At 42.1% G+C, this 23,526-nt stretch overlaps 1 protein-coding gene across 1 annotated transcript in view; it reads right to left on the bottom strand.

The window, feature by feature from the left end:
* OSBPL5 (oxysterol binding protein like 5) overlaps positions 1 to 11,396 on the bottom strand; it is a 173,134-nt gene extending 161,738 nt beyond the window's left edge. Inside the window, exon 1 of the mRNA XM_054972130.1 lies at positions 10,922 to 11,396. The gene's annotated coding sequence lies outside the window, so the exon portion shown is untranslated. The remainder of the gene's footprint in view (positions 1 to 10,921) is intronic.
* Positions 11,397 to 23,526: the final 12,130 nt, after the last annotated feature.

Here is a 23,526-nt window from a genome sequence, read left to right as displayed (position 1 = left end):
CATTTTCCATTCAGATTTACCAAATGTTTCTATGGAAGAGAATCCTCTCAATAGCATTTTTTAAAATTTTCCACAATCATAGTAACATGTCTTTAAATACCAACATTTGTACTTTTTCATCCTTTTAAAGTGCCAACTAGATAAAATTAATGGGGGGAAAGGAGGCAAGAGTGAGAAAGAAAAGAATCAGAATTACTTTAATGCGTTATGTCTGCATATTTAATGTGGGGGTATATAACTCACTAAACTGGAAGGAAGGCACAATACTAGCGATATTACAAAAGACCAAACTGGAAATAAAAATAAATATACTTGCCATTAACTAAGCCTATCTTAATGGAAATGGCAATTTATCCAAATTAGTTGTCTCTCTTGTACAGAGCCCACCAAAGACTGACCATAATGGCTTCACAACGCAATCTCATTTCAGTCAATTTCATTCTATATATTTGGCACAGACCATCAGCTATTGGCTATTATCCTAACACACACATAAACACCACACTATGCTTGAGTATGAAATGCTTTCACACGTTCACTGGCATAGTATTTCCTCCCAAGTGCTTTGCATCTCATGCGCTGCAACTACACAAAGCCACTGACCTTGGAAGGAGTAGTTTTTGATGGGCAATAGGAAGTCAAGAAGAATACTGCTCAACCATTACTTTACTATTCCAGTTAGTAAAATGGCATTAAAAGATGAGTTAGTGCCGAGATCTGAAAACTATCAAAATTTCAGAGTCACTCCAACAAAGTTTTGGGTTTATTTTAAATTGAGCAACCCATAACAGCTTCCAGGTTCTGCCCTGGCTCGAACCCTAATGCCAAAGTCGTTGTCCTGTCTCAGTCTTCAACACACCTGGCTTTGATCCTGGATTCACTTTTTAAAGTAAGAGTTGGCACTTCAACATAAATTGCTTCACTGGCATCTGTAAAAACAGACTGCTTATGAAGTCCTATGCTTCTGCAGAATATGAATAATATTGAATATGAATAAAACACCTTTTAAAGCCACCAGCTTTATAGTATCTATGGATTAACATTTTTTGGTAGGAGATGCCAACTACAGATCCTAAATACCATTTAGTTATGGTGAAGAGCACCCAAGGTGAAGAGCACCCACAATCCAGAGATGAACAAGGTTTACAGATGTGGTAAACAGATGTGGTAAACAGATGTGGTCTAAGAGTTCTGTGTTTCCCAAGCACATGCAGGACCAGTTCAGTTCAAGACTGCACCATATGGAAAATGAGAGCTTCAGCATTCCCTCCATGCCATTTTCCCAACATGAAACAACTCCAGAAAACTATTTACCCCATTGGAGAAATGTATATGTAACCATTAGCACATGTTAAGTTTCCCCAATGGGGCAAATAGCAGCTCCTTGGAGCAGTTTCAGGCTGAGAAGGATGAAGGCCCTGCAACTCCCAAGTCTCAGTACCAATCAGAATCAGGCCCAAACATGCCTGGGAAGAACGGAATTCTCAGGCCACATCTGTCAATCTACCCCAAGAACAGACCCAGGAAAAGCATACTGTGTAGTTAGATCCTGGCAAGAAAAGGCTTTTCCTGCCCTGCTACCCAAGTTTCTTTTAACTGGACACACAGAGAAGGAGAAAAAAGAAAACAGCGTATTGCCGATTGCATTTGTAAATGGTTCCTAATAAGTCAGTGTTTTTGTAAATTAGCTCCTGACACGCAGTAATAATATTGATTACCTGTTCTAATACCATCCTGCCCCACTTCTTTAGAGTTAGTTTGCATGGCTATTACTTATATCATCATATACCGCTATGAAGATTGCTATTATACTGATGATATGTTCAGATTTTCTGATGTTATTTTACCGATTGTTTACTGCTAAATTGTATCACTGTATCTTTACAATGTTAAGCTGTCTTAACAGCATTTTAGTGCTGTTTTCTAAGCATTTTAAACCTTGTTTGTTAATATTTTAATACTTTGACGTAATTGAATGCTGTGAGCCACCTCAAGGATTTTTAATCAAGAAATGGCAGTACATATTTTAAATAAATGAACTGATATTTTCATGGTACAATCACTGGTGTGTACATATGAGAGAGCATTATCAAGCACCTGAAAGCAACTGAAGAACCACTTTCCATTAAGAATTTTGATAACAAAAAAGCTACATATGAAAACACAATTAGAATGATTTAATTACAGTTTTAAAGTAAATAACATATTGTGTGAAAAGACATTTTAAAACTGCATGAAATTATCTTTAATTGCTTATGAGCCGCCCAATCCACCTGCTGATTCCCATTGTTTAATGTTTGTTCCTCATTCTAGCTCTTGCTTGCTTTATGAGGAAGTGGAAGACCCAGTGTGGTGTTGTAGTTGCAGTATCAAACTATGACCACGGAGCCCTGGGTTCAAAACCCCTACTCTCTCACAAAGCTGATTGGGTGACTTTGGGCCAGTCACTCCTTCTCAGCTTAATGTATCTCTTAGAGCTGTTGTGAGAATAAAATCCAAAAGAATTTATGCCATTCCATGAAGAATTGCTGTGAGAAAACTCCAACAAACATACAAGATTAATTAGAGAAGCAATTAAATTCAAAGGTAGTTCCTTTTAATCTAGGTCAGGGTCTTAACTGACATCAGAACTGAGGTAATGCGGTCTCTACCCCAATCCTCTATCTAACTTAACCCAAGTGGCTTCTGAATGAACTAAGTTCAGCACCCATGAGGGAAACAGAAAAAGAACATTAATTTTTATTTACTCCCAGGGATAGAGGAATAAGATGGTTCAGAAAAGAGGATAGAAATTATTTACATGTGTAACACAGACTTGCTGGGCTCATTCATTTATAAGGTTACAGTTAATAACCTAGGAGTATAACAAGCAGTTAGCAGCCAAGTTTAACTTCTTGAATACTGATCTTCCTTCAACCTCAGGATTCTCACAGTGTAAGTGTGAGTTCCCCTCAGAAAACATAAATCTTTGCAGCTCAGCGTTGACAGGGCAGTGGAGAGGAGGAGGATCCAGTGACAAAGACACCCAGCACAATTGACTGGTGTAAAAAAGGCCACAACGTTATTGAAATTACAGCTAAAGGAGCATTGGCGACACATAGGGGTCAGATCCCAAGTCAAGATTGTGATTATTATAGGGCAGTATGTACTGTATCCATATAAGAATAATGAATGTCCTTTACTCAGAACAACTTGCTATATAGCAAACCATTACAATTTTTCAATGACCTTTTAAAAATATTAAACTAGCAACCAGGTACTGACCCATTATGAGCAAGTCATACAGAACGTTGTTTGTTTCGTTGGTTTTACCTTCTAAATAGAATGTCCTGACTAGAATCTAGGCTTTGAGGCAATCTTTCCTAACACTAGCAATTGCCGTTTTGTCTATCATTATGTTTTGGCTATGGTCAGAATTCCATAGACAGGCTTGGGAAGATGGATCTTACAGCTCCTGCCTCCATTGTATATTTGAATTCAGTAAGAATTGGAACGGCTGCAGTGCTGACTCAAACCCATGATCCATCTAGTCCAGTATCCTCCTTCACACAGTGGCCACCCAGATGCCCTTTGAAGGCCTACAAGCAAGGCATGGAGGCTCAAACATCCCTCTATGGTTTACCCTCAATACTGGTATTCAAATACTGCCTCGGCACATGGAGGTTCTGTTTGGTCATTGTGGCTAATAGCCATTGACAGGCTCATCCTCCATACATTTGTCTAATCTTCTCTTACATATGCAACCATTTACTTCCACCCAGGTTGCAATTATGTTTGATTACACAGAGGAACAGCCACGCTGCAAAGGTGTGCCCAAATTCTTTAGAATTTCAGCATAGTGAAAATACCAGTAGCAGCAGCCAAGGAGGGTGAAGGGCCAAGAAGCACCAGAGTGGAAAAGAAGGGAGAAAGCAAAGCCTGCAATAACCTTGGAAGGCTAAAATGATGAACTGCCTCCCACCAGCTTCCTAGATATCTCCCTCCTTTCATATTCTCTCCCTCTGACTTGCGCAAAAGAAAAGCCACAAAAATGCTTAGAGATGCTGTCAGTCTGTACAGTATATGTAAGTGGGAAAGAGAACTTAACATGCCAGTTCCCTTTAAGAATAACTTGGCAGAGATCTTGAAGGGATTCTTCTCATAAAAGGAAAACCTGTTCTGTTTGTTTGTGCCAGCAGCTTATCAAAATGAACCCACTGGTCCATTATTAATCCAGCAACCTTTTCACATCATAAATCTGGTGCTTCACCCAGCAGCCCTTTCCACCTCAGTGATTCACACAATGGTTGATAAGAGACTTCTTTTTGGCCACATCCCACTTCCTCCCTGGTGATTAAAAAACAAAGTAAATTAGCCAGACAGGATACAAGGTTCAGGGTAGCCAAGCAGGAATTTTCAAGATCCAGAGAAATTGTTAGTTTTCTTCTGCATAACTGTCCACAATGACTAATAGGTTCTGGCTCCAAGCAGTTACTAATCTCTAGTGAATGAAATGTGGAAATTATTTGTCATGTTTCCTCAGCACCCAGAAGAGCAGCATCATATTTGTAGAGTACAGCAAATTGGCTCCATATATAATATAACAGCCATAAATCACTATTCCTTCTTTGTGACTTTAAGGATAGTAAACAAGCAAGCCCATAGTCTTCTAATAATAAGTGAAGGTGTAAATATTGCTTGGGTTTTAGTATTAACTTTAAGAGAAGTAGAGAAATAGATGTTACCAAGGGAGACATCATCTACACAATTCTGAGACCATTTTTGTATTCCGTGGATGGGAAGAGAGACCCATACAGTTTTTGAAAAGGATGGCCCTCTACCTGTCTTCAGCTATTACACTATCTCACAGCTACTATCTCACAGCTACTACAAACACACCATTGTAATAATAATTATAAAAAGAAAAAATACATTGTGACTATGGTTACCAGCCTCCAAGTTGATCCTGGAGTTCTCCTGGACTGATCTCCAGATTACAGAGATCAGTTCCCCTGAAGGAAATGGCAGTTTCAGACAACAGACTCTATGGCATTCCATCCCACTGAGCTCCCTCTATTCCCTAAACCCCACTCACCTGAAGCACTGCCCCCCAAAACAAAGTCGGTAACACCAATCATGACAGACAAATAAGGATTTATTTATAGAAATATTCATGTTGCAATACATTTCAGTTAAACAGACCAGTGATTTTCAAAGGGGTACCAGAAGATATCAAAGCAGAAGGAGTTAACTTCTGCAATGAATGAACACTGGAATGTTCAGTTGCAGTTTATGGAAACATAAGGTGCAACATCAATTCACATGACTACCTTATCCAACATTTCCACTGCAATGGCAGCATTTGTAAGAAATGCACCTGTTGTAGAAATTAAAACAATCCTGGGAACCCAGTACAGGATTGCACAGAACATTTGCATCTACTCACAGTTTGGATTTCTCCCCTTCCTACAAGTGGGAAACACAGTCCATTTGCTCTACAGAGCAATGGAAATTCTGTGGATTTTTAAACCACGCTGACATGCCTTTTAGTCAATTCATGTTGGATAAGCATATTAATCCTGGTATTGTAAATGGTTCAACATGTTCAGTCTTAAAAATAAGACTGCCATACATAGATTTGACGGCAGCCTAACATTATGCTGATCCATACATCCCACAGTGGAATGTCTACATATTTCCAGTACAAGATATCTTTAAAAATAAGCTAATGCTGCAGAGAACAGTCCACTGTTCGGGCTTTAGGGAAACATACAGAAAAGAATCACTCTTGGGGGCACTACCAGCAACCATGGCAGTACCTCATACAGATGCAAGACACCTGCAAATGTTTCATCAGATTTACAAGAAGCGAGACTGTAGCTTATACTAACATAAGCTGTGGGGAAACCACCGTAATCATCCAGATAACTTTACTGGCCTTGGCCTTCATCTGGGTGCCTGTTAAGGAATACTCTGTAACTTCAGAAAGGAGAATAGTGGTCCTGAACTGCTCTCCTCATTGTATCTAACAATTCCAATAATAAAATAGCACTTAGTTCCGAGCCACATCTATTATGTATGCCAGCTTTCAGTCAAGAGGGAAGTTTGTTTCCAAGCTATAAATCCCTCAGACTGAAATACTTTAGTAGCAATGTTGACCCAAGTTCAGGTCTAGGTACACAAACAGGACACAAGTAATCTGAGGTCTCACAATACTCTAGAAAAAAACTCTCTCCAGTCTCCACAACAACTAAAATAGATTTAACGCTCATTTTTTACACATGCTGCTAATTAACAGGGAAATCCTCTACAGAGTTACTCCAGTTTAAGCCTATAGATTTCAGTGGGCACATTCTGGAATAACTCTACATTAGACTGCACTGTAAGTAACCTAGCATTTCCAGAGTAGGAAAAATCTTATTTTGTATTTCTTTTATTCTAAATCACAGATTAGCAAAATATCAAATATGCTAGCCAGTTTATATGAATATGAACACACACAAACCAAGAAGACTCAAATTCAGTACAAAAAGAGATCTAGATTTTAGGGGAAAGACTCACACAGACAATCATTTTTTGCCCCCTCAGTCATATTCTGCATGTACGTGGTTCCTTGGAGAAAGGAAGTGGGAAATCAAGTTGGGAGGAAAATGAAAGATTCAGTGTTGCCAAAGATCCACAATTCTATTTCTAGCCCCATGATTACAGGAGCTGATAGTCTGGAAGGCTGTGGCCATATTGTTCTAGTAAATGATTCAGGCATGATGTTAGGAGCTTTTATATTGTTGGGTCAACATCAGAGAAACTTGGGCATTTCAATTGTCACTGATGTTGGACTAACAAAACACTCCCTTGCTTTGCCTCTGAATGTTCCTAACTTTTAAACCAATCTAATGACTCTGGAGGCCTTACTTACAATTTCTGTGTTTCTGAGGTTGGCAGTACTATAAATCTAGAATGTCCTCCTTGCCACACACATATTTTCATCTTTTTTTAAAACTGCAAATTGAGAAAAATGCAGGGGGCGGGAGGGAGACTGATCATTCTCAACTGCTCTTTTGCACAATAGTCTCCCCCTGGGTTTGCTATTTGTAATGGTGCTGTCCCTTCTGCAGCTATCACAGTTAATTTCCAAGTTGCAACAAAGCTGGCTATTAACTGCAATATCCACTTATCTCCTGAAAAGTTTTATACAGCTAGCTATTCCCAAAGTGTCCCTTATCCCCAATGTCTGTAGACAGTGATAGAATTAATGAAAGCAGCATGTCCTGCACTGTCTAGTCTGCCACTTAAGATGTGCCCTCCATGCCCTGCTCTCTGTGCCCTAGGTCTCCAGAGATGAATCAGGTGGTATCAAGAGATAGGGCTTTTTCAGTGGCAGCCCTTCATCTTTGGAATGCCCTCTCCTTTGAGGCTCACCAGGCACCTAATTTACTTTCCTTTGGGTGCCAGACCAAAACATTTCTCTTTACTCGGGCTTTTAACTAAGGAGTTTAAACTTGTTAAGTTGTTTTATAATCTGCTTTGAGCCCAAGGACGGTTTTATCAGGATCATTTTAGTCTGCTGTTTGTTTCATGCTGCTTTTATGCCCTGGCTTGTTTCATTTTTATTGATCTGAAGTTTTTTGCCTTGTTTTGTTGTTTTAGTTGTGAACTGCCTCAAGCACATTTCATGCAGGCAGCATACAAATCCTTCATGCAAACAAACAAGAGCAAATAAATCAAAACTTAATCTAGACTAGGAGGACATACTGTTGTGGGGGAGGTACAAATGATTTGAGTGGGATGTTCACCTTGCTTTGAATGAGGCCATGCTCTCCTCCCTGAAGATTTAGACTTATCGTTTGGGTGGACTTATGGATATGACTTTGGATCTGGCTACTGGATATTTAGGTGACAACCATGGCAAAGAATGCTTTTAATTATGTTAGGCAAATATCTGTGTTAACAACTGACGTACAAATGGGAGAGAGGCAGTAATCTGACAGTACATTGAAAAGCTCAAGTACAGTACATGACATTTTTTGTCTCTATAAAGCCAAATGACTGCGTCTACATCCTTTCACAAATACCCTATGGCACAATTCCTACTATTGTATGACAGTACTACCATTCGTACTGTCCTTAGTATTCCCTTAACCATGAGTCTTAGGCTCTAATCTTAAACCCCTGGACTGGGTTGAGAGAAGTGTTCTGGAGTTTCCAGGTGTGCATGAGGCTTATTCACACTGGGACCACAGCATGCAGGGAGAGGAGCCAAGACCCTCCTCATCGCCATTTTCCCTACCTGAAACAGCCCTGGAGAGGCACTGTTTTCCCCATTTGGGAAATGCAATGTGTAGCCTATCAAGGCATATGGAGCACCACAGAGCAGAAACAGCAGTCCCATGAGGCTATTTCAGTTGGCGAACGTAGCAAGGGGTAGAAGGTCTAAGTCCTCTCTCCCCACACACCATGGTCCCAATCTGAATCAGGCCCCAGCATTGCCTGGGAAGGAGGGAACTTCAGAATGTATCCCTAAACATGAACAGGGGATTTTCCCAATGAAAGTGTAACGTGCATTAGACCCTTAGGTTTGGGGAAGCTAGGGACCTGGCATCTCCAGAGAGGCCCTGACCATGTGCTGCCATTGGAGGTTTAGCAGATGACTACTTATGATATGGCCTTCTTGGTGGCAATAAAATTATGGTACTCACTTCCCCTTGCAGGTCGTTTGGTACCGTCCCTTTCATATCTTGAGGAAAATGGTGAAAAATATTATTTTCAGTGGGACTTTGAAGTTAATAATGGGGTGGGTTGTTTTGGCAATGCTAGGATGGGTGAAGGTTTGAATGCATGAAGTTGCCTTACTGAACCAGACCATCAGTTCATCAAGGTCAGTATTACCTACTCAAATGGGCAGCCACTCCCCAAGATCTCAGGGAGAGGTTTTTCACATCATCTACTTCTGGATCCTTTCAAATGGAGATGCTGGGAACTGGAACTGGGACCTTCTGCATGCCAAGCAGATGCTCTGTCCCCAGCCATAGCACCTGCCCAGTTTTGATTCTACTGTAGGGGAAGATACTGCTATGGGATTTCTTCCCCTAGTTGTTTCGTATTACTGGATTTTACTTATTTACTGCCATATTTTATCTATCTCAGTCATAGCTTTTATTTAGCATTATTATCTTTTTGTTCTCTGATAGATGGGGTTTTATTGTTCACTGTTTTTGAGCATATGTTATGTTATGTTAATATATTTTTGATTGTTTATTGTAAATAGTTTACAAAGTAAGATAATCACAACATAACACAATATCAATAAAACAAGATAAATACTTCTAGATTGTATGGCCCACATTGCTCACAAGTGTGATTCTCCCCTTCTCTCTGTCACAAAATCTGAAAAGTCATTAAAACTGAGTTCATTTATCAGACTGTGAAAATCATGCCGTACCAAAGATCCTACTTGCACAGTTTGCCAAAAGCAGTTAGGTCTAATTAAGTCTACCTTTGGCTTGATTATGAATTTTAACTGCTTGGTTGCTAGGCACAAAGCTGACTTCTTTTGACATTCCATCACTCCCACTAGCAAATCTCAAACTGTAGCAAAATGCACTTAAAAATAGCAACATGCTCTGCCGGTGCTGGCCCACAACAGCCTATGTACAAAATCTGGCCTAAGATCTGAAAGCTGTTCTGACTGTTTCCCTAGGGTTGCGTTTCAAGATCTTCCCATTTACTTTTGCAGTGGCCCCATGACTTTAACAAAGGGGCAAAGGAACCTTACTGCTAGTAACTCATAGGATTAAGTCATTCCAAGATCAGCTCTTTCCAGCATGAGTAGCAAATTCATTTTTAATGCAAGGGCGTCTCACCATAACATTATGAATAAACAAGCCTTTGTGACTGCTTTCTTGGATACTAACCTGTGAAAGAAAATCATATTCTCTGGTGCAACAAAGAAAACAAAAGAAAGTGGGAGTAATCATACTTTCATATTAAAAAAAATTAAGACCAACTCCTTTTTTAGTTCCAGAATTGTGTTTTTATTACACAATTCAGAATCAAGTGGCACGGTCTTACTTAAAACACAGCATTTTACAAACTGTTAATTGCAAACACAAGCTTGTCTATTATCAGGGCATGCCAAGAAATAAGACTCAGATACATGGCTACCCTTTGCAAGCATGATGCTGCAGAATGCTGTTGTTTTTTAAGTGAAGGGTACCATTTTCCTAAGTTAAACGTATCAAATAATATCACATGTTGCTGCAAGGTAGGGTGCAATTAATGGAGAAAAAAAGGGGGAAAAAATTCCCAGAAAACAGTAGGGCTGTTCTTACTGGACCCCCTGAGAACTGAACACATGGTGCTTCACAGCAGGCTGGTCACTTTTATATAGCAACTGGGTTTTTTTGTGAATTGAGATTTCTTTTGTTACACAAAACCACGCAAAAGAGTGACAGCATTTCAAAATAAAACCTCATCTGCACTTCAAAACTGATGAAGAATATTTCACATTTTTCATCATCTTAGATTAGATTTTTTTTAGTAGATAATGCTAATAAATGTAAAACGCTTAATTTGGGAGGGGGCGTCTCTCTCTCTCTCTCTTTTCAGAAAGGGGACTTCCTGTACCTTACTGTAGAAGATTTGTTTAGATTTACAGTCAGTGAAGGTTCATCACTGCTACTATTCTGTTTACGGGGAGAAGATTGGGGAAATCTCGATATTCATGCACTGTAGTTGTAAAAAGAATCCACTCCGGCGACACATCTGGTTTCTGTTCTCCCCAGCAGACGTCAGATTTCTCGTCCTCCCCACCCTATTGTGTCCCAGACGGCTTACTCAACCGAGAACGGGCTCAGCAACCTAATCTCGTCCCCGAATCCTTTCACACATACACACGCACACGCATGTTGCTCCGCAAGCAGAAAAGATGTCTTCTCCTCCTTACCTTCTTAGCGCGCAGGCAGCAACAGCCCGCGATCCCCCCGGCCCAATTCCCGCCGCCTCTCAGAAAAAAAGCGCGTTCCCCATTTTGCTGCGCGGCTCCTCGTCACCATCGTCCCAAGTTCCCGAGGAAGCATCTCCCCGGCGCCGCAGTCATCCTGACCTTCGCCGAGCCGAGCCGCTCTCCCGGTCGCCTCGAGCTCTACAGCAGCCCGCGCGGCCCCGCCGCCGCCGCCGCCGCCGCTCCCACCCGCCAAGTGTCACTCTCTCCCAACCACTGCCATGCGCTGCCTGCACGGGAAGGCGCCCTCGCCCTTTGCCAGCGACCGGGGCTGCCTCTGCCTCTCGCTCGCAGCCCGCGGGGTCCCCGCTCTGGGGCAGCGGCGGAAAAGCAACAGATGTGGGCGAAAGGCGGCAGCCGCTCGGCAGCAGGACAGCTGTTGGCAGGAGGCTCTGCAGCAGGAAATGCCACGAGACTGATCCAGCCGCAGCGGGGAAAGAGACGAGGAGCGAGCAAAAGAGCGGGTGGGCGGTGTATAAAATCTGGGCGGGATCGTTGCAATCTGGACTGGATTTTGATAGCTAGCTCTCCGCCTGGGGAAGCAGATGGCTAGAAAGGGTTGGGGGGGTAATTTAGGTGTCTGTAAACAATAGCAGACCGGCGAAACCGAACCGAGCCCGGCGGCCTAGTGCAGATGTTCGTGTTCCCTCCCTACAGGGAAACGTCGTTTTAACCAACGCAGTAGACGCTTCCCTCTGGCGCCTGCGCCCCCCCAGAACTTGTGACTCTCTTTCGCTTTCAGCTGTTTGGAAGGTTAGGCGAGCCAAGGACTTGCTACCCCCTACCGGCCGGCCTGTGTCCCTAAAGCTGGGCTCGATTAAAATGTGGAGCGTTCCGTGGGAAACAAAGGCGCGGCGAGCAGCGAGAGGAACGCAGAGGTGGCAACGCGGCCACGCAAACCAGCGTTCCTCGAACGGGGCTGTTGCCGTCCCTTATGAGAGGTTTGATCAATTGTGGGCCAGAGAGCAGGCATGGCCCAGGTAGGAGGAACTAACTGTGCTTCTCTCTACCCAATTTCATCTCACTCTTCCTTTTTTTTTTTTTTTTTTTTTTTTTTTGATCAGGCATCTGACGAAGAGAACTTGATTCTCGAAAGCTTATGCTATAATAAAATTGGTTAGTCTTAAAGGTGCTACTGGACTCTTTTTGATTTTGCTACTACAGACTAACACGGCTAACTCCTCTGGATCTCTTCCTTTAAGGAATTCTGAGCGGCAAACACGTTTCTCCTTTTGCCATTCTGTCCTCACAATAATCCTGCGAGGAGGGTTAGGCTCAGCGATTTACCGAGGTCACTCTGAACCCTGATCTCCGCAGGTCTAATCTGAACACTATACTATGCTGAAGTGTTCGTTTTGTTTTTACAGATAGGTTTGAAATCGTTTGAAAAGTGGTATAAATCAATGGTTAAAAATACGGTGCGGTTGCTAAAGACAAGAGGACCTGGCCCTGCACGGCGCTTGAATGAGAGCTCGCCTGAGATCACTGCCTGAAAGAAACGCAAGATATTCCAGCGCTCTCAGATCCCCTGTTAAATGCAGTTAGTATCATTTAGAGGCTTGAAAAGCAGGAATCACAACGTAGACCTGCTGTTATTTGTCACATTTGTATCCTACTCTTCCTCAGGGCAGAGTTGCCAACTCTGGGTTGGGAAATTCCTGGAGATTTGGGGTTGGAGCCTGGAGAGGGGAGGGACCTCTGCAGGATATAATGCCGTGAAGCCCATCCTCCAAAGTAGCCATTTCATCCAGAGAAACTGATCTGTAGTGTGGAGATCAGTCATAACTCCAGGAGATCTCCAGGCCCCACCTGGGGGCTGGCAACCCTAGATCAGGCAACCAACATACATAGTTCTTCTCCCCTACATTTTTCCTGACAACTCTTGTATGGTAGGATGGGCTGAGGGAGACAGAAAGGTCAAAGACCCTCCAGTGAATTTTATAACTGCCTCTCTCGTGCACTATTCTGGCTCATTTAGGTCCAGGGTAATGTACATAAAATTGTCCATTGCAATGCGAGTTGGACATACAAACTGAGGATTTTCATTATCTGCACCATAAACGAGTTGCCCCATGACCATCAGTATTGCTGCTAACTGCTCTGTCTTTGACATAAAACCACCGTTGCGGGGGTGGGGGTGCGTTGTTTGTTTTTACGGGAAAGAGATAATTATTAGCCTCTGTTTATGTAAACAATTATATTTTCTGTGAAACTCTTTGGGGGGAAACTGTATTTTCCAACCAAGACTTTGTCTTTGTTCATTTGCAAATATAAAAGGTTACCACCTTTTTTACAAGTCCCTGCACCTATGCTTTTCACGCCAATTTTGAGCTACTGCCATTAGAATCTCCTTGCCATGAGAAGCTCTGTCTGATGATTTCTTCAGATCAAGCAGCTGCAGAAGGTCTTGAACTGGTAAAAATGTTGGCAACCCAATTCACAAATGATGAAGAGCAACACCATGCTTTTGATTTCTTTTTTAATCTGCTTCCCAGAAAATGTAATACTATTTATGGAAACTTATTTAACTTCCATGTGCTCTGTATAACTTTATTAAGAGAGCCACCTGCACAGCTCAAATCCATGTTGCCTGGGTTGTTTTTTCCATCTTTTTTAAAATTGTAGATTTGCAGAAGTCTAGGCAATGAGCAAATTGAAGAACGTGCAAAGGAATTAACTTTAGTAAATTCATTTTGATTTTTCCTTCTTCTTGGATAAAAATCCTCTAGAATAGTAAACAGAATAGTGACTGCAGAAATATGTTCTAGGTATTCTCCATACTATAAAGATGAGACAATATAAAAGCCATCAAACAATGAAATTGAACTACTTGAAAAATTAAGTAGTTGATGTCACTCTTGTATCAATATAATGTACGTAAAGGAACCTCTGTTAGCACAATCATATTAATCAAACCAGTACATTGATCCTTGAAATTAACATAAGTTGCAATAAGTTTTACACCTCTTCCTGCATCAAAAAAAAAGTGTAATCAGACAAATGGCTTGCAAATACAACAGTTCCCTGCTCCCCATAATGTAATTATTAATTAAATGGAAATATCATATTCTTACCTTTAAGTGTTTTCGGATGAACTTATTGGCTAAGATACTTAAAGCCATAATTTAACAAAGCAAGATTTAGCAAAAGATGTATAAGCGTGCCTCTTCTAAGCTTACAAGCAAAATGAAGTCCTGTCTACCTTGCTGGTTTATTTTACAGTCTAGAAAACAAAGGTACTGTTAAATTGGTCTCCTAATTACAATGTTGCCACCGCTCTCTGGTGTAGTTAAGCAATGGAAGAAAACCCACAAACAATGTTCAGTGTCCCCAAAGAGATAAAAGATCCTCTGAGACAAATTAAATCACTTCTTCTCCAAGGTGCCATAATGTTGGTCTCATTCAGCGACCAAAAGTATGATTGAAAATTGGTCTTGCATAGTAAATTATACAGAATTTAATATTGAATGTAACATCTAAATAATCTAGCATGTGACTCCACCAAAGATGCTAATCTCCAGTCAGAAAATAAATTGAATACTACACTATGTGAAAATAATTGTAATAATGTCTACAGATCAACAGAACTCTAAGACGTAATTATTCTAGTTAGAATCTTCTCTGTTTGAATTATTCTGTAGTGCCTTATAACAGATGCTCTTTTGTCCTTTGAACACATATTCTGCTTATACAAATTAGCCTAAATAGTATTTTCATGGTGACGATGGGTTGCTAGTTTAATTTATCCAAAACCTTAGTTTAGAGTAACATTTTACCTGAGATTATAGAAATACAGCTCTTTTTTGGCTTGGTTTTAATTAAGAAAACATCATGAAATTTTTAAGACTGAAGAACTAAGAATACCCATCTTTTTTTTTTTTAGTGCAGTCCTGGAAAAGACAGATTTTGAAAACAGTCCCAAGTCAGAAGGAAAATTAGGCTTGGTAGTCCTATTGGACCCTCACACATTTTAATCAGATCTGGAGGGGTTTACTATAGAAACTATGAATCTATACCTGCAGAGTGCGATTTTAATTTGGTAGGGGACACCCAGGCACCTACAAGTAGGGATTCCATTTCCACTCCCCCCCCCTTATGGAATATTCACACAGGTACAGAAAATAAATACTCTACAGACGCAGCTCTCTTAGAAACCCAGGGCTGGCTTGCAGGATCTGCAGAATGACCTCTCTTGAGTTGTCAAGATTGTATCCCGCCCCAGATCTCTGCTTCTGCCATTCTGAAGAGCAAAAAGGCCCAAGAATAAGATCCCCTTTAGACTGAGAAAAACAAGTGGCAAGTGTTTAGCTCCCTCCCCCCTCATCAATTAATATTTGTCTCGTGGTTACCACACCTGCTAGAAATATGGCAGGGGGGTGGATGTTTTTGGCAAGCTGAGGAAGGTCTTTTTGTTTATTTTTAGAGTGTTTTTACCACACAATCTCAGATATTTTGAGGCAGCTTACAAAGGAACCACAGCCCTACCAAATAGATTTTTTTTTAAAAAGGAAAATGTACAAAATGTAATTAAAAGACAGCAGTGGCTCCCAATGACTTCCCAGCTTTTGGAAGGACCAATTTTGAATTAAGTTTTGAAAGCTCAATGTCCAGCAATATTTCCTTCTAGAGCTCTCCCACATGAACCAGAACACAAGCAAAAGACATTTAAGAACCCTTTTCTCCTCTTTTGAAACTCAGCTGCTGATCCCCATTATATGCCCCCATCTCAGGTCTAGTTTAATGCGGGATGAACAGAAGGACGTTAACTAAGTATTCACGCTCCCATTCAGTGGCTCATTGAAACTGGGCCCACAGCCACTAATTGTGCAGTGTCAGCATGCCAAATAGGTTGCCAGCTAGAATTGAGTTTAAAATCGGGCCTTAGATGATACACAGGCATTAACATATGAGGTGCATAAAGAGATGCCTTTACTTTACATCAGTTGTCATTAATGTTAGGGAGAGACAGTTAAAAAAGTCTTTACATGTTTCTTAGCTCAAGAGAAAACACCTCTGCTCATCCAAATAGTTCAAGGGGATTTGTATTCTAAGAACCACAATCTTGATGAGGTCCTAATGGGGAACTCCTGGAGACTGAATTAAGCCTATTCTCCAAGCTGCCCTGTAAGTTGCCCTGCTTTAATAAGAAGCAAATAAAAGAGGTGGCATGGTAAATGGAGAGGGCAGAGTGAACCCATCTTTCCTTTCCTAGCATAATGTGCCACATTAAGTTACAACCCAGGTCAGTATGCGTTTGGCAGTGCCTTTAAGTTAATTTGCCAAATGAATCCATGTCTTTCTCTTCCCATTTTTAATCTCCTGATTAGCATAAACGTATTCAAGGAAGAACTATATAGATTGCCCTGAGCTCCTTGGAGGAAGGTTGGGATAAAAATGTACTAGAGAGAAATATGCGTATTTATTCTGAGTTATTCTGAGTTCATTTTGACTTATGAACCTGGAAGTTTCATGTGGGAGATGTGACTGATCTGTAACTGAGGTCAGAGATTTAGAAAAAAGATACACCAGTAGCACTGTAACAACTGTCTGGAAATGAATCCAACTTTTATTAGCTATATTTGTTCATGTCTACTATAACCTCCTTTGATCCTTCTTTAGACATGTAGCCATATCCTGTCTTCTACTGTAAATTCTGGCACCTTTCATCTTTTCTTGTCAAAACATAAATCTTCTGCCTCCTTCTGGGATCAAATTAAATATGTGTCTGACTGTTATAATTAATCTTCAGGCTGCCATATTACTGCTGTTCCTACTCACGGACTGAAGAGTTGCTTTTGCCACTGGGATTTAGAGGAACTCATGAAGATAAAACTTGCAATATTACTAATTTCTGCCTAGGAAACCTGCGAAAGGGCAACTGTAGTCCTTCTGTGCAGGGGAAAAGGGAATGCTGATTTACTCTTCACTTGGAATGTTGTGAAGAAGTGTTAGGTATGTGACTGAGCAAAACTTCTGCTGCAGTTCATATAAAAAATTAAATTTAAAATCTAATGTTTCTTCCTTCATCTATGTTACTATCTACTACCAGCAGAAGAGATCCTAGCATCATCCTAAAATGAATGGAACTTCTAACACACTTTTATCTCTCCCTTTCCTCAAGCTCAGGGTAGCATATATGGCTTTCCCTCCTCTGTTGTATCTTTGAGACCAGTGGTACCTAACCTTTTAAATATAGTGGCCCACTTTAAAAAAACAGAGCATGCAAAATCAATAAATCTGTCAAGGCCTGGGACCCATATTCACAGGCTTCTGCAACCCACTTTTGGGTTGGGACTAGGGTTGTCAGCCTCCAGGTGGTGGCTGGAGATCTCCTGGAATTACAACTGATATCCAGATGACAGAGATCAGTTCCCGTGGAGAAAATGGCTGCTCTGAAAGGTGGACTGTATGGTATTATACCATGCTGAGCCCCCCCTTCCCAAACCCCCCCTCCAGGCTCCACCCCTAAAATCTCTAAGAATTTCCCAACCTGGAGCTAGCAACTCTAGTTGAGACCCAGGTTGCTCGAGACAACCCTCTGAGATAAATTTGAATGAAAATGTGAGCAGCTCAGGGTCAGCCAGTACATTTCATAAGAGAGTGGGGATTTGAACCTGAGTCTCCCCAGACTTTGTCCAACACTCTGCCATTGTGCTACATTGGATGTCTTACATTCACCTACCATTTTAGTGATTGGGGGGTGGTGCTAAAAGAACCCATTCTTTCACTTTCTGAGAGTTGAGATGGCGTAGTGGTGTAGAGTATGAGCTGGAAAGTATCCGTACTTCAAAGCTCACCTCAGTCCATGAACTCCCTGGGTGGCCCTACACATCCTGGTATCTCTCAAGTCTGCAGCTGCAGTTGGAGGATAAGAATGCTGACCTAAGTATTATGGCAAAGACTCCCAGTACTTTTATTAATACCAATAATACTGCAGTAAGGATGACTGAGCTAATATATGTGAAAGGCTTTGACCACCCTAAATTGTCATACTAAAGGTTAAACAAATATTATTGTTTTAAATCTATATTTAAAACAGGGTTGCCAAGTCCCCTTACCCTCCTAGTGAGAGGGAGCGACCCAGCACTTACCTTTTTGATGTCTTCGTGTACACACTTTGTGCACGCGTGCTCCTGGAATGGCGCAATGATGTCACTTCTGGGAAGTGATGTAATTGCGTAGGGCCCGGGTGCACTCCCACACTTTGCAGCAGGCCAATTTGGGCCACAAATTGGCCGATTCAGCCCATTTGGGGCCCAAATTGGCCCACTGCAAAGTGCAGGAGTGCTCCTGTGGCAGCATGATAACATCACTCCCAGGACTGACATCGTCACGCCACCCCAGGAGCAAGCCCAGGAGGCCTGTTCCTCTGACTCCCCCCCCCCCCACTGGCCGGGTGACTGGGGGCAGAGGGTGGGGATGGATCCCCCCAACCCCACTGGGACCAGGTAGGCCTGGAAGTAACAATGTAAATATTAACATTGTCAATTGAACTTGCTCACAGGCAATTATGCACAAGTTTGTGGCATAATTATTAATGGGCAGCATTTTTTATAGCAAACCTTTTATAGATTCATATAATAATGAAGGGGTATTTTGTCATGCCTGGAGATATCACATCCAGGTCAAGGGTTAGCCCCTCCAACTCCTCCCCTTCCTGTGAGGTCACTTCCTCTATCAAAATACAACTTAAAATTTAAATTTTCCACCTCAAATTTTTTCACCTTAAATTTTTCACCCCGTCTCTTTATCCTGCCTTACATCACTTATGCGGATGTCAAATACATTATTAGAAGAAGCATTTCATCTTCTCATATACAGGACGATGTACTAAAATGTAACAAATAAATAAAAATAATTCCTGTAATAATACCTCATAGTAACATCCTCTTGGTGGGGGTCCTAATTTCAATTAGTTTGGATTTGATGACTACATAAGGTATAGTATGTCTGGATGTTAATAAGGGTGTGTGCTGAGCACAAATCCATTATATTTTTGAATACAGGGTTGCTTGCTTATGTTCAAGTAGGACATTACTGGTTCAGGATTCAAATCTGTATGGTTTCTTTGGGTTCCAGAGATTTGAGACCATTACTTTAAACGGAATCAACTGAAGGGTCTAGGGTAGCTGTTTATTAAAAAATGCAAATTTGTACAAAACATAGTCTTTCCTTTGATCTAAAGACCCCCTTAAGATTCAAGCAAATTGGACCAAAGGGTTCAGTTTTACAGACTGTAAAATAAGTACCTCTTGGGTCAGGTGTACTTCTCTCCACTGATTCCTGTCAGGGGAAATGTTGCTGGCCACCAGCATTTAAAAAAAAACCTGTCTGCTTTAATTTCATTTTCCTACTCTTATAATGTCTGACAATATTTTTTTTAATATTTCCATTGAAAACTCTGCATTTGCCATCCTTCCTCATTATGGTCTGTTGTTTGTTTCCCTTCTCAAAGTGAGGAAGATTTCCTTTGCAGAACATACACAGACACACCATCCTGTCCTTTCCTGTCCCTTCCCTATGGGAGACTTTTCCCTGGGAGGTTGGAGCATTGGGGTGTCTGTTGTTCAGTCAAATGCAGCAAAGCTAGTGTTCTTTCCAAGAAAAAACCCTAAGTTTCAAGACAAATTGGACCAAGGAGTCCAATTCTACAGGCTCCTGCACAGCCATCATACTTGCAAAGAAAAAAGGGCTCCACTCCCACAAAGAAAGGAGAGAAGGATAATTGTGGTTCTCTGCAACATCTCTAGAGGTGATTGGCTGAGAGTGCTTTGTGTTCCTTCCTTGCAAGGATCCTATTGGAAGGGAGAGATGCCATTTCTTAGGAAAACAGTAGAATCAAAGACAAACATAGCATTTGCTGTAGCTGGCTAGCAGCATCTGAAGATGAAAAAGAGATTGTTCAGGGAGGGGGTGTTCATAATAATACCTAAAAATCCCAGATTCGTATTACCTTTCCAGGAAATTATTGAATCAACATGAACCAGTAATTTCCATATATATCTTCAACTTAGAAATTGCATAATGCATGCCCTTAGCTGTTAAGCTGTCTTTTAACTTGAAGTTCATAGTCCCACCTCGCTCTAAAAATGTGTTACCTTATTTGTAGCCTGCCTTTCTTGCTGAGATTCAGGGTGGATTTCACAATGGAAGGCAGTGCTATCAATACAGTAAGATTTGGATTCCAAAAATTAGGGGGAAAATGCAAAAAAAGAATCAAACACAATGTCATAAACAGCGGATTCGGTTTCGTTTTCTCCGCCATGTCGGACGCTCCTCTTCGCTGGCTCGAGAGGAAGCGGCCGAGCACCCTGTCCGGGCGGCTGATCTGCGAAGATTAGCCCCCAAAACTCCCAGTGAGGGAGGCTGGGTCCGGGACGCTGCGGGAAGAGCCCCCTGGAATCAATGCGGGGGGTTAATTGCCCGTTTGTCCCTACGGAGGCCGGCGGACGTGCGCGGCGCCTCGAGTGCTGCCGGGCCATGAGAAACGGCAAAGAGCAGAATTAGGCGAGAGCCTACAAGTAAGCGAATTCCTTCTGTTATTACAAGCGTACGTGAAGGAGAGGTGAGATCTGAAGCCAAGAAGGCTCACTCTTCCCCTTTGCTGAGTCTCAAAATTTGGTTGGCGCCCCCCCCCCCAAATGGCAACAAAGAAACAAAGTCCTGCCCTTGGCAAGTCAGTTTCGGCTGCCTTAAAGGGAGAATCGTTGGAGGAAATTGTACGGAGGGCGGTTGGTGAAGCTATAAAACCCTTTGTTGACAAGCTGAATGAAACAGATCAAAGGGTCGGCTTAATTGAGAGCGAAGTGAAAACCATCAAGGAAGCAGCGGGGGGGGCAGAGAAGTCTGCTCGGGAAAGTGCGTCACTCGTGAAGGCTACGAATAAAGAGCTTAAACTGGTGGAGAATCAGTTGATCGGGCTACAAGTGGAACGAACACAGACAATTTTGCGCCTCCAGAATGTGAAAGAGGAGGAAAACGAGGACTTACGGGGTCTTGTCTCGGAACTATTGGCGACACCCGCGAGGGCAACTAAAGAAGAAGTTAAAAGCGCCATTTTGGAAGCCCGTCGGGCTACTTCAAAGTATGCAATGAAGCGTCAGTTGCCGCGCGAGATCATCATCGATTTTTCATCTAAGAGGATCCGGGACACTATCCTATACAATTCATACAATGCGGATTTGGACTTCTTGGGCAACAAAATTAAGATATTGAAAGACGTCCCATTTCTAGTCCGGAAAAGACGTTTTAAGTATAAAAAGTTCGCAGCTCTTCTGAGAGAACGTGGAATAAAGTACAAATGGTTATTTCCGGAAGGAATCTGGTTCACCCATAAAGATCAAGCCTTTAAGATATTATCAGAAGATCAACTAAGGGATTTTGAGGACAGGAACCCAGAATTCCAGTGCACCAAGCAAGACGAAAAGGAGAAGTCTGAGGGGGAGGGGGAGGAAACGAGCAATGCGGCTGCAGTTGCGCAGAGAGAACTCCGTCCGGGACCCAGGAGGGGAAGAAAAATTTAACTTGAAATTAAATTGTAATTTGCATTTAGTAAGGTCAACCACTCCATCAATATAATATAAAGCTTTAACTTTTGAATAATGGCAGTATGAAGGGAAAACAGAAATGTAGTGTTTAGTGTTTAGTGTTTGTAGGGTACCTTCCCCTTTTTTCCACCCCTCCCTCCCTCTCTTTTTTTTCTTTCCTCTTTCCTATCCCTTGTGTTATTGTAGTCTTTTGTAGTTACTGTTTTGTAGGGTATGTATGTATGTAGCAGTTGTATGTTAGATATTGAAAATAAAAAATTATATAATAAAAAAAAACAATGTCATAAACAGCACAGATATGGAAATAGAAAAATAGACAAAAAAGCTATAAGAGCAATATAATACTTAACAATAAACAGTGGAATAGACTACTGTCCTGTTCTCTTCATAAAGCATTCCATTATACTACAACCTTATTCCTTTCTATGCTCTCCTGAAGGTTTCTCTTTTACACAGTTTGTGAAATGCCAGATATGTGGGGCCTTCCTGATCTCCTCAGGCAGGCCATTTCACAAAGTGGGAGCTACCACAGAGAATGCATTTATATGGGCAGTTGTCAAAGGGAGCTCTGACTCTCAAAAGCTCACACACTGGAAATCTCATTGGTCTTTAAGATGCTACTGGATCCAAATCTTGCTCACCTACTGCAGGCCAACACGGCTACCCAACTGAAACTATCTCATTTATAGGGTGGCACATTCAGAAGGCTTTGTTCAGATGATCTAAGCTGTTGTGCAGAGCATAACAGGAGAGGTGATGCTGCAGATATGACGATCCAAGGCCATGAAGGGCTTTGTAGGTGATAACCAGTAACTTGAATTGAACCTGGTAACTAATAGGTAGTCATTTGAATGACTGCAGAGTGGATATAATATGCAGTTTGCCTGGCTTCTGATAGTAACTGAGCAGACCCATGCATAGCACATGAAAATAGTCTAGTCTTAAGGTCACTATGACACATGGCCAGATTGGCTGAAGCAAAGTAGGAAAGCAAGTTTTGGGCTAAATGAAGATGGAAGAAAGTGTGTTTGTCAGGGGGGGGGGTTGCAGCTGCATTAACATGATCCTTCTGCAATAGTGTTGGGTCCGGTATAACCCCTAGGCTCTTGACCAAATCAGCAAGGGTCATCTGAACCCCACTCAAGGTAGGAAGCACAATGTCCTTCAGGATCTCAGATTTTCCAACCAACATTACCTCCATCCTGTCAAGATGCAGTTTCACCCTGCTCACAGCCATTTAACACAGCAGTCGGGTTGGTCAAGAAGACATCCATCACATTATCAGGTGATTTGAATAAAGATAAATAGAACTGGGTGACATTAGCATATATTGATGACTGCCAACTCCAAAACCAAAAATACTTTCTCCTAAAGGCTTTACATAGAGATTGAATAGCATGGGGAATAGGACTGAGCCTTGTGAAATCCCACAGGACCAGGGCCGGCGCCACCATTGAGGCGGTGAGGTGGGAGCTGCAGGTGCTGAGGCACCGGAGGGGGTGCCGGGGGCGGAGGCGCGTGCCATGGAGCTGGTGTGCCTGGCCCGCAGCTACTGCAGCCGGCCAGCCCCACGCTGCCACCACCACCAACACACCCCAGCCGTGCGCAGCAGCTGCGGGCCAGGCACGGCAGACGTCCGGGGCAGCGTGTGGAACCTCCCAGCCACCCACTGCGCCCGACTGGGAGTGCAGGCAGCCTCCATGCACCATTCTAGCCACCCGCCAGTCAATTAGGCCGGCTTGCTGCGTGATGATGTCGTGCACTTAGGGGCAGCTGCGGGCACCAGAAACCCTGGCGCCGCCCCAGCACAGGACAAATCCCACTCTGATGACAACTGGTCTCCAAGCAGCAACCGTCTGAGTCTGATCCATAAGAAACAATTTAAACTATACCAAAACACTATACAAGAAGAATGTGGGGGAGGGGGAATAAATACTGGCTTTTGGTTTATCCAGCTTTCTTGCAAAATCTGACAACAGTCAGGAGCTGGAATCTGCCAAT

Source organism: Eublepharis macularius, chromosome 2, assembly GCF_028583425.1.
Source record: "Eublepharis macularius isolate TG4126 chromosome 2, MPM_Emac_v1.0, whole genome shotgun sequence".
Lineage (NCBI taxonomy): Eukaryota > Metazoa > Chordata > Lepidosauria > Squamata > Eublepharidae > Eublepharis > Eublepharis macularius.
This window is presented reverse-complemented; position numbering and strand designations above follow the sequence as displayed.